A 10,062-nucleotide genomic window follows, 5' to 3' on the forward strand; every position below is an offset into this window, starting at 1 on the left:
GATAGTGGTAAAGGCTAGGCAACTGGAAGTGACTAGCTCAGGTTCACACAGCTAAAAAGTATCCGGGGTCAAATTTGAACCCAGGCCCAGCCCTCGATCCCCTGAGCCACCTTGCTGCCCCTGAAGCATACAAGTTTCTTTAGGGAAATGTCTCCTGAGAGCACATGTCTCTGAATTTACCAGCCTAGAGAGAGGGGAATCCACATGCTCAAACATAGCACTCCTTTGCAAGACATGGCTTTATTATGAGCAGAAAAATCCCTGAGCCAGAGGTCTGCTGCTTTCCCCGAGTTCAAACCTGAGACCTCCAGTTGCAAAATAGCCACCCTTGTCTAGTTTCAGTCCCCCACTCTCCCATACAAGACAGTCTTGCACAGGCATGGCACGCTGAAACCAGGGCAGGATTTGGAGCGGAACCATTAAACCAATCAATAGCTTAATCAGTGCTCTGAGTGTGATCAAATGATAATATCAGAACTCTAAGATATAATTGTGTGATTTATGACATGGGCACTGTACCCCCAGAAACTCAGGCAAACTATTATCAGGGAAACTCCCTCGGTCCCTTGCATCCTCATGACTCTGAACCTAGAAACACCCAATGACCCTCCTAGGGTCCTGAGATGTTTATCCTCTTTGATTGTCCTCTAGATTTAAGATGGACAAAGAGATGAATCTTTATGACCCCAGTCAGATGACCACCTCACCCACCAAATGCCTGAGGGATTAGCACTGACATAGCATCTGTTGTAAAGAGTATAAAAGCCCCAGAACTGATGTCGTCTGGGGGACAGCCGTTCCATCCATGCTGTCCTCCCAAAGAACTGCTCCCCATCTTGCTGTTCCACCTTGCTATCCTCCTGGCCATTCTCAACATTACTCCTTAAATTAATACATTTCTCTTTTTGTTTTTAAGCTAAGTTTTGGAGTCTTGCATTCTTGCAAAGGGTATCCTTCCTGAACCCCAGGGGTACACATCTAAACCCCATAACATTTTGGCTCCCAATGTTTTTGGCTCTCCTGAAAGCTACTCCTGTACCCTGGATCATCCAGGAGGACACAGCTTCTCAGGTAGGAAGGAGCCTTCTTTGACTCCTGAAACCCCCATCTTTTGGGTGATATCTTTGTGGGACCTCTTTCGTGCTCTCTCTCCCATCGGCCCCAGATCAGTGTGGCCACTGTATTTTGGAGTCTGTCTGTCGGCTTCCCCTTCTATACTGGAAGACGTTCTGGTGTGTGGGAAGTCTCGCCTCAGTGTTAAACTGAGTGCTCTTGGTCAGGCAACCTCTGTGGATGCACAGTTGTTGACCCTCCAGTGTGAAATTGGCCATTCTGCATCTAAATGGGACAGAGACAGAGAGTACCCCAAGATTCCCCTTTGGGGTGTATACTTAAAAATAGGAAAAAAATTGGCACTAAACAGCTTAAAGATAAAGCAACTAATTTCTTTTTGTAATGTTGGCTGGCCACGTTACATCCTTGGTAAACAAGAGGCATGGCCTATTCATGGCACCCTAAAATTGTAAGACCATCCTCTACTTACAATTGAGTTTTTTTTCAGCCTGAGGTCAAGCCAGATAGGGACTAGCCAACCCAATTAAGACAAAGGGAGAAGCATGCTTGCAGGCCTCTCCTGTTGGGAAGAGATCAAGTCTAAGCAGCCTGAGAGAAAATTCAGTTGGATTTTTTGTTTGTTTGTTTTCTCTCATGTTAAATAGCTGAACACCATCAAAGGAAAAAAAAGAGGAAATTGGCTTTTTGTTACCCTAAATTCTAACACCAGGTGGCAATTGGACATATTTTACGGACAGAAGTCCCTTACCTTTTAGATTTATTCCCTCACTAGGCTCTCAGTTATCCAAACTCTACTCTTTACATGGATTTTAAGGCAAGGGCCTCGCCTAGAAATCCAGTCAGAGATGGGGAAAAGGAAACCTGGAAGCTATCAGTTCACTGATCAAATCTGCCTTCCTCCTTTTCTGCAGAGAGGAAGAGGGTTGATTCTGAACAGAGAGACAACTGGTGAGAAAGCCCTATTTTGGGGATTTTTAAATGTCTTACACTTTTAAAACTAAGGTTTTTTTCAACTTGTAGAGCAACCTATTAATTATCTTCTGTTTTGAGGTAAACAGGGAGAGATAAGAAGATCTGATAAATCTCCTTTCCCTGTCTGCTAATTTAAAGGAAGTAATGCTTAAATCTGTCTATTAGAGGTAATTATTGGTATTTTATTTCAAAATTGTGATCATGTATATATGTGGGTTTAGAAAATAACATCCTGATTTTAATTTTGTCAGACAGTGTAATTTCAGTTTGTATAGAAAAGCCACAGATCAGTTTTGTAAAATAGTTTTTAGCAGTATAGCCTCAAGAAGAGGGCATTCCATCCTTATCTACCTTTCTACCATAAGAGGTTTAAAGGGAAAAAATGAGTTTAAGTGTTTAAACTTACCAAAAATGGGTTTTTATTTAAAATTATCAAATGGTTTTCATCTCAATGGTTTTCATTCCAGTGTATTAAAGTTAGAATAACTTTATTATTACATTTAACTTCTTGGTCTTGAAAATAGATAATCAGCCTCCTTGTCAAAAGGCTTGCTTTAAGGTTTTGTGGCATTTAAAAGAGTGGATGCCATAAACTGTAAGAGTTAAAATGGTTGAGGGTCGTAAACTGTAGTGATTAAAATAGTGGAAGATATAAATTGTGATAGATATAAGAGTGGGTGAGTAAATTGTGACAGCAGAAAATATGTTTTCACCACAGTGTCTTGTTTTAAATCAAATATTTAAGGTGGTCGCCAGGGAAATATTCCCGATTATGAATATACCCAAGTCAACTGGGTTTTATAGAGATTTTAATTAATAATACAATGAGGAATCAAAGAAAGAGAGAGAGAAAAAGGAAATAAATGAGAAAAGAATAGGCCGGCCCAGGCAGCCCTAGCCAACCCAGGCCTAAGCCCTAAAAAAAAAAGATCAGTCAGTCCTAATCACTCACCATAAGATCTGTTCAAGCGAGGATTCAGGGGACAGAGTCTCCCCAGAGGGAGTTCCAGCCAGAGTCAGCCTCCCTTGAAAGACCTCCTTAGAGATTGTCTCTCAAGAGCCTGTATATCTCAAGAGCTTTTTTTAACAGTCTGTCCTTTTTCTTATATAGCAGGTTTTCTCCTATGTTACCTCCCCTAAGTTCTTCCATCTACCAATCACAGTAGACGTTTTCCAAAGGACAGCCCATTCTGAATTCACACCTGAGTAGATTAATCCTTTTAGTAATCCACACCTGAGTAGGTTAGAATCTCTGTGTAAGTTTTTTCCTCCTTGCTCCTTTTAAGTTCACAAGTTGCTTGACCTTTATAGGTACTTAGCACCCCTTTGTAATTAATTCTAAAAATAGGCATGGCTTAAGTATGGGTTTAAGTACTTTTCATTGTTCAGCAAGGAGTTTTCTCCCCTAAAGCAGTCTTAAGTACGGGTGGAGTAGAGGTCTTCACATTTCTGATCTAAGTAGAGTTCTCACATTTTTTAAATGGGGAATTTTCCCAATAGGGACTTGTCCCAATGGAGAATTCCTCAATGGGGAATTTTTTAACATTCACAAGTCTGAGAAATTTCAAGATTCACAGTTTACAGTCTTTAAAAGGTTTCAAATATCTAAATTTAAAATAGATCATGTAATACTAAATGCTTTATGAAAATTTTTTTTGAAATGTTATGTGAGTTGCTGCTAAAATATGTATTTCAAGTATTGTTTAGATGTAAACAAAAGCTCATTGTAAACCTGACTCTACCATAGATTTTGTTCAATACTCAGTGGTTACCTCAGTTTACCAATTTGTTCTATGAACTGAAATTTATAATGGATGAGTCCTATGCTAAAGATGGTTCAATGATGTAATCCTTTAAATCAGAATTCTTTTGGGTTACCAATTAGCAATTGAAGTGATACCAGAGGAATGTTTGTTTGATTTATGATGATAAAAGCAAGTCAGAGAAAGTAGAGAAGGTATGTTGGGTTTGAATTCAGAAGACAGAGGGACTTTGATCTAAAGTCCATAAAGCTTGAGTATGCAGGTTTGTGAAGGAAGAATGGAAGTTGTGTTCTGCTTTTTAAGCAGAGGGTTTTGAAGGAAGAGAGAGAGAGAGAGAGAGAGAGAGAGAGAGAGAGAGAGAGAGAGAGAGTGAAAGAGAATAGATAGATGTTCTGTTCCCATAATTGGATCTTTAACTTAGGGATAATTTCTAGAATTAATGTATGTAGTTTTGGAAAATCACAAATAATTCTGGAATTTCTCTGAAAATTCCTTTGAGAGATTCCTGACTAATCCTGTCTTAGTTCCTTCAGATGGCCTAAGGTCAGGATTTGATCTAGCCCAGATCTGTATTTACTGTAGAGGTGATGAATTCAACATTCCTGTTCAGGTTTTGTGACTAAATTGTGATAAATTAATTATTGTCAAATTATGTAAAAATAATTGCTATAATGTAGACTCATAGGCTCTAAGGAATCCTTAGAGAGGGCAAATGGTCAGAAAAGCTTGTTTGAGGGTATGGAAATTTGTTTCTGGACTGCTGATAAGCAGAATTTCTCTGAGCTATAATGGATGAGACTTGTCCTTTAAGGAAAAAGAAGGCTTCTGGGATCTAATGGTGGCAAAGTACACAAAGGACAGAGAACATCCTGGAATGGTTCTGAACATCTAGTCTGCTAATCCTTGAGTGAAACAATAATGGCAGTGACAGGCTTGCTTTGTACCCGAATCCACTCACTGTGTCCTTTGTGGCTTGAGGAGATATTTTCCCTTTTTTGCCTTCTTCCTTTGGGACAAATTCCCATAATCAGCCCATAATACAAATTGGAAAATTAAAGTTTCCATTTCCCCAAACAACCTATTAGGTTAATAATTGAACATTCTCAAACTGTTAGGGAACATACTTTGAGAAGTAGGTGAAGTTTATTAATTGATGGCTTGTATTTGCAGCCTTAATTGAAGTTTGGATCTTGGGCTTGGAATAGCTCAAAGCTCTCTTGAATTTTCCCCAGAATCTGGGGTAAAGAAATTCATCTGTAAAATATTGTTACTCAAGTGTTTATAGATGTTATAGTTAATGTGTACTTTGCAAAAGGATATTCTTTAACAGAAACATCACATACCAACTCTGCAAACAACTCAGGAATCCAATTTCCTAAAGGCATCTATTCCTGTCAGATGATTTCTGAAGAAGTCTGTTGGCTAAGATACCCAAATGCAAATGTGTAATACCAATTGCTATTGTACTAATTTTCTCTGTTTCTATCTGGTGTTCTAGTGTTTGCCCTAGTCCTAGTTTCTATACTTCTATCTTAGGGGCTGACTCTCCCCTTGTGACCTGTCTGCCCATCAGGGGAAGCAGTCGTTGGACATATCCTTCACATCTCCAAGCAGATTCCCACCTACCTAGGACCCAGGCATTCACTGAGGATATGTCCCTAAGACCCTGTGCCCACAGCCTTTCCCTCCCTGCTATCTTAACCCCTTTTACTTTAGCTCTTAACTACCTGACCATAACTATTTCTTTCCTTAAATTTTGGGTCTTCTCCTATGTTTTAAATCATGCATACCCAGCCAGTTGGACATATAATTCTCTGATTCATCTGTCTAGTTGCTTCTAGGGTAAAAGCACTCATGGGAGCCACCCAGATGCCAGATGCCACCATAAACTTGGCAACCATGCCAGCCTGACTCTCTGGACATGGCCTACAATCAATACCTCTTTCTCCTAATGATATACAGGGACAACTCTACATCCATTTTCAGCTCTGAAGAAGTTACAGAATACTGAGACCATTGCCCCTTTTCCCTTACATATTAGGAGAGGGGGGAGATGACCTGGGCACTGTACCTCCAGAAACTCAGGCGAACTATTATCAGGGAAACTCCCTCTCTCCCTTGCATCCTCATGACTCTGAACCTAGAAACACCCAGTGACCCCCCTAGGGTCCTGAGATGCTTATCCTCTTTGATTGTCCTCTAGATTTAAGATGGACAAAGAGATGAATCTTTATGCCTCCAGGCAGACCCCAGTCAGATGACCACCCCACCCCACCAAATGCCTGAATGACTAACACTCTCCTTTGTAAAAAGTATAAAATCCCCAGAACTGATGTCTGGGGGACAGCTTTTCCATCCATACTGTCCTCATGGGGAACAGCCTTACCATTCATGCTGTCCTCCCAAGGAACTGCTTCCCATCTTGCTGTTCCCCCTTGCTATCCTCCTGGCCATTCTCAACATTAATCCCTAAATTAATAAATTTCTCTTTTTGTTTTTAAGCTAAGTTTTGGAGTCTTGCATTCTTGCAAAGGGTATCCTTCCCGCAGGGTACACATCTGAACCCCATAACAATTTACAGTGAGAATTTAGTCCCAGAAAAGAGTCCATATATGTAACCAGAGTAAAGGATGGAGTCCCAGAAGGGGACCCGAGTGATAATCTTTAGTGTGTATTATCACATTAATCATAATTGAGTGACTATGTTAATTTCTATAAGTGGAAATCTATTTTTTATCAAATTAACTCATGTAAGGGGCTCTAGGGACTGTACCCTGAAGGTCATGGGGGGCCCTCTGAGGGCAGGGGTACCTTTAACACTTGGGCAGAGGAGCAGGGAAGGCTCCTGGGCTTGGGGATTTGGCAGATTTCTTGGAAAGAAGAAAATTGAAACTATCAAAGTATCTATTTTGCAATTAAACTGTAGGCCTCTGTCTGGCTCTGTGACTTTTTTTGTTCACAATAAAGCCAGATCTTTGCTGGGAAGAGTCTCCTGTTCCTTCTTCTGTCACCAGTGTTACAAGGGAATCACTTTAAAAGACTGATATATATTAATTTAAGGTCGCCAAGGAATCAGCTATGTAATTCCTAAATGAAAAACTCAAGTCAGCCGTCAGCCTTTTTTGGAGTTTAATTACAATAGGAGCAAGAAAGGAATTAGAGATATATATAGAGAGAGAAAGGGGAGAGAAGGGAATAGGGCTTAAATACCCCTTCTGTTTAGGCTGGGCCAAAAGGCCCAAGCCCTTAGATAGCTGGGGCAAAGAAAAGAGATCAGTCCCTATTACTCACGTGTCCAAAATGGAGAAACAGTCTCAGAGGCCCCCACCTTCAGCTTCCTTCAGAGCAAGCTTCCTCAGAGCCCAGGAACCACACCGCTCCAAAAACTCAACCCTCTCCCTCTCGAGTCTCCAGCCCTCCTATCTTTAAGGACACCATCCAAGTTGCCTCCCCTCAGTCCTCACATCTACCAATCACTCTTCATCAATTTCCCTGTCAATGGAGGCTCTCCTTAACCCAGGACCGCCCAGAGGTTTCTGGCTTTTGCACATGTCTGTTGAAGGTCATATTTTTCAAATGATTAAATCTTTACTCCTTTGTTCCAGCCCTTTCTAAATCCTGTTAACTTGAGTATGGTAGAGATTGGAATAATTAAATTTTGATCTAGGCTGCAGCCCTTACTCAATCCTATTAGGACTGAATAGGGTGGAGTATCTCCATTGTATCAATTCTAAAATCAATCAAGACTCAAAGAAATTCCTGTTCTATGCTCAAGCATAGGTCAAAGTCCTTTCCATTGTTCAGCAAAGGGTTTCTGTCCTAAAGTAATCTTAAGAAGGGAAGAGAAGGAACCTCCCATGCCAATGGGGTTCCCATTCCAATAGACTATCAGTAAGAAATTTTCCAAGTATGAAATATCCCAATGGTGAAATTTTCAACAATTATAAGTCTAAGGAAATTTGAGGTTTACACCAGCCAGGTGATGTGGGTTCAGGTTTCCCATCTTCTCCTTTCCAGAGGTTCTCTTGGAGCTTGAGGACTTTACTTCTTATATGGAAAATGGGGATTCCATTCAATCCAGTGAGCTTTTATTAAACCCCTGCTGCTAGCCAGAACCCCCACCACCACCACCTACAAAGAGAAAACTGAAATGGGCTTTGCTCTTAAGGAATGTACATTATACTGGGAGACCAAAGCCCTGCCCATAGAAAAATTAGTTTAAAATACAAATGAAGGAATTCTGGGATTTGAAGCATGGAGCCCAAATAACTGGGGAAAGAAGATCAGCACCTGTGGGAGTTGGCCCTGTAGTGGAGTTATGCAGAGAGTGAAGGGTTTGCAAGAGTTGCAGGTGAGGAGGGAATGCCTAAAAAGTATGGATGATGGGCAAATGTCTGGAAGTGGGAGATGGAATATAATCAATGTGGAACAACTGCAAGGAGGCTAGTTGAGTTGGAAGGTTGTGTGTGTGTGTGTGTGTGTGTATGTCTGTTAGAGAGAGACAGAGATAGATAGATAGATAGACAGAGAGACAGAAAGACAGAGATAGAGAGAGACAGAGACAGAATATGTGAGAGTGTTGAGTAGAAGGGAGATGAAAATACTTGCACTACTGGGGAAAGGAAGAAAGTCTTCCTGGACCTCCATTTCCCCTTCTGTCTAATGAAAGGGCTGGTCTCCAAACTCTTCAGTGAGCTGTGGGTCTGCCTTCCAGTCAGTAAGGGATCACCCCCCACCCCCAAACTCCTCTGTCCCAGCAGCTCCAGGCCAAACGACCTTGAAGCAAGAATAGCATCCCTAAATAGGGACCCATCGCTGGGCCTGACATAAATGAGCGACCATTGGATCCCAAGCAGATGTCGTCTCAGAGCAAACGCCAATAGAAATCAAAGCTTTTTTAAAGCATGATTTCAGCAATCACTGTAGTTTCTTTCTTCCTTGGTTTCTTCTTGATAGGTCTTTGGGAAGATGTCAACTTCCAACTAGGAATGATGGGAGGGAGGGATTTTTTCCCCCTTTTTTCTTTCTTTTTCTTAGGCTCAGTACAAGCAAATTGATTGAATAAAAGCCGGTGTGTGATTGCGAGGAAATTGACGATTCAGCCTGCCGGGTGGTGACAGCTGGGGACTGAATGCCGTTCTCCCTAGCTTCCCCCTTTCTTCATCAAACAGGCTGAAAGCAGGATGCTGGGTAGCAGGGGAGGGGAAATGTGGGTAATGGAGAGCCTCCAGCTAAAAGATCTCCCTATCCTCAAATAACTCACCCCAGCCCCACCCCCCAGCCCAGAGCTGAGTGCATCCAAAGAACAGAGAGAATCCTCCAGTCTTCCCCGTGGTGAAGGACCTTGGAGACCATCATTATCATTAGCTCACATTTACATAGCCTTTTAAAGCTTGCAAAGCACTTTACAAACCTTCTCTCCTTTGATTGTCATGGTAACTCCTTTGCTAGGACCGGGAAGAACACAAGTTGCCACAGTTCTCTTGCCTTTCCATCTTCCTTTGCTTTTATCTCCCTGAAATGGTGCCACTATTATGCCACTTCGTAAATGAGGACAGGTGAGTCCAAAACATTCAGTAACTTTCTCCAAGTGTCAGAACTGAGGTTTTGAACCCAGGACTTCCTAACTCCAAATGGGGATGAGCTTCTGTCATGCTAGGATGGAAGACACTTCTGTAGTCCAACCCACTCATCTTGACCATGAGGAGACAGTTAGGTGGTGCCTTGGATAGAGTGAAAGACTCCAAAGCCAGGCAAAGACCTTTACTAGCTGTGTGACCTTGGGTAAGTCATTTACCCTCTGCATCAATTTCCTCGCTTCTAAAATGGGACAGGGGCAGCTGGGTGGCTCATTGGATTGAGTCAGGCCTAGAGATGGGAGGTCTTGGGTTCAAATTTTACCTCAGAAACTCCCTAGCTGTGTGACCCTGGGCAAGTTCCTTAACTCCCATTGCTTAGCTCTTACTTCTCTTCTGCCTTGGAACCAATACCCAGTATTGATTCCAAGACAGAAGGAAAAGATTTTTTTTTAATTAAATTTAATTTAAAAAGACTAAAATGCAAATAATAATAGAATCAACCTCCCAGAATCATTGTGTACATCAGATGAGATAGTATTTGTAAGCTACTCTGTAAAACCATAAAACACTACAGAAATGCCATTTTATTTTTGTCTTTCTGTACCTAGCATCTAGCACAGCGCCAGCCACCTTATGGTTGCAGATGACTGAATGAAATTGAATTGAGTCTAATC

The sequence above is a fragment of the Monodelphis domestica genome, chromosome 1 (genome assembly GCF_027887165.1).
Source record: "Monodelphis domestica isolate mMonDom1 chromosome 1, mMonDom1.pri, whole genome shotgun sequence".
Taxonomy (NCBI): domain Eukaryota; kingdom Metazoa; phylum Chordata; class Mammalia; order Didelphimorphia; family Didelphidae; genus Monodelphis; species Monodelphis domestica.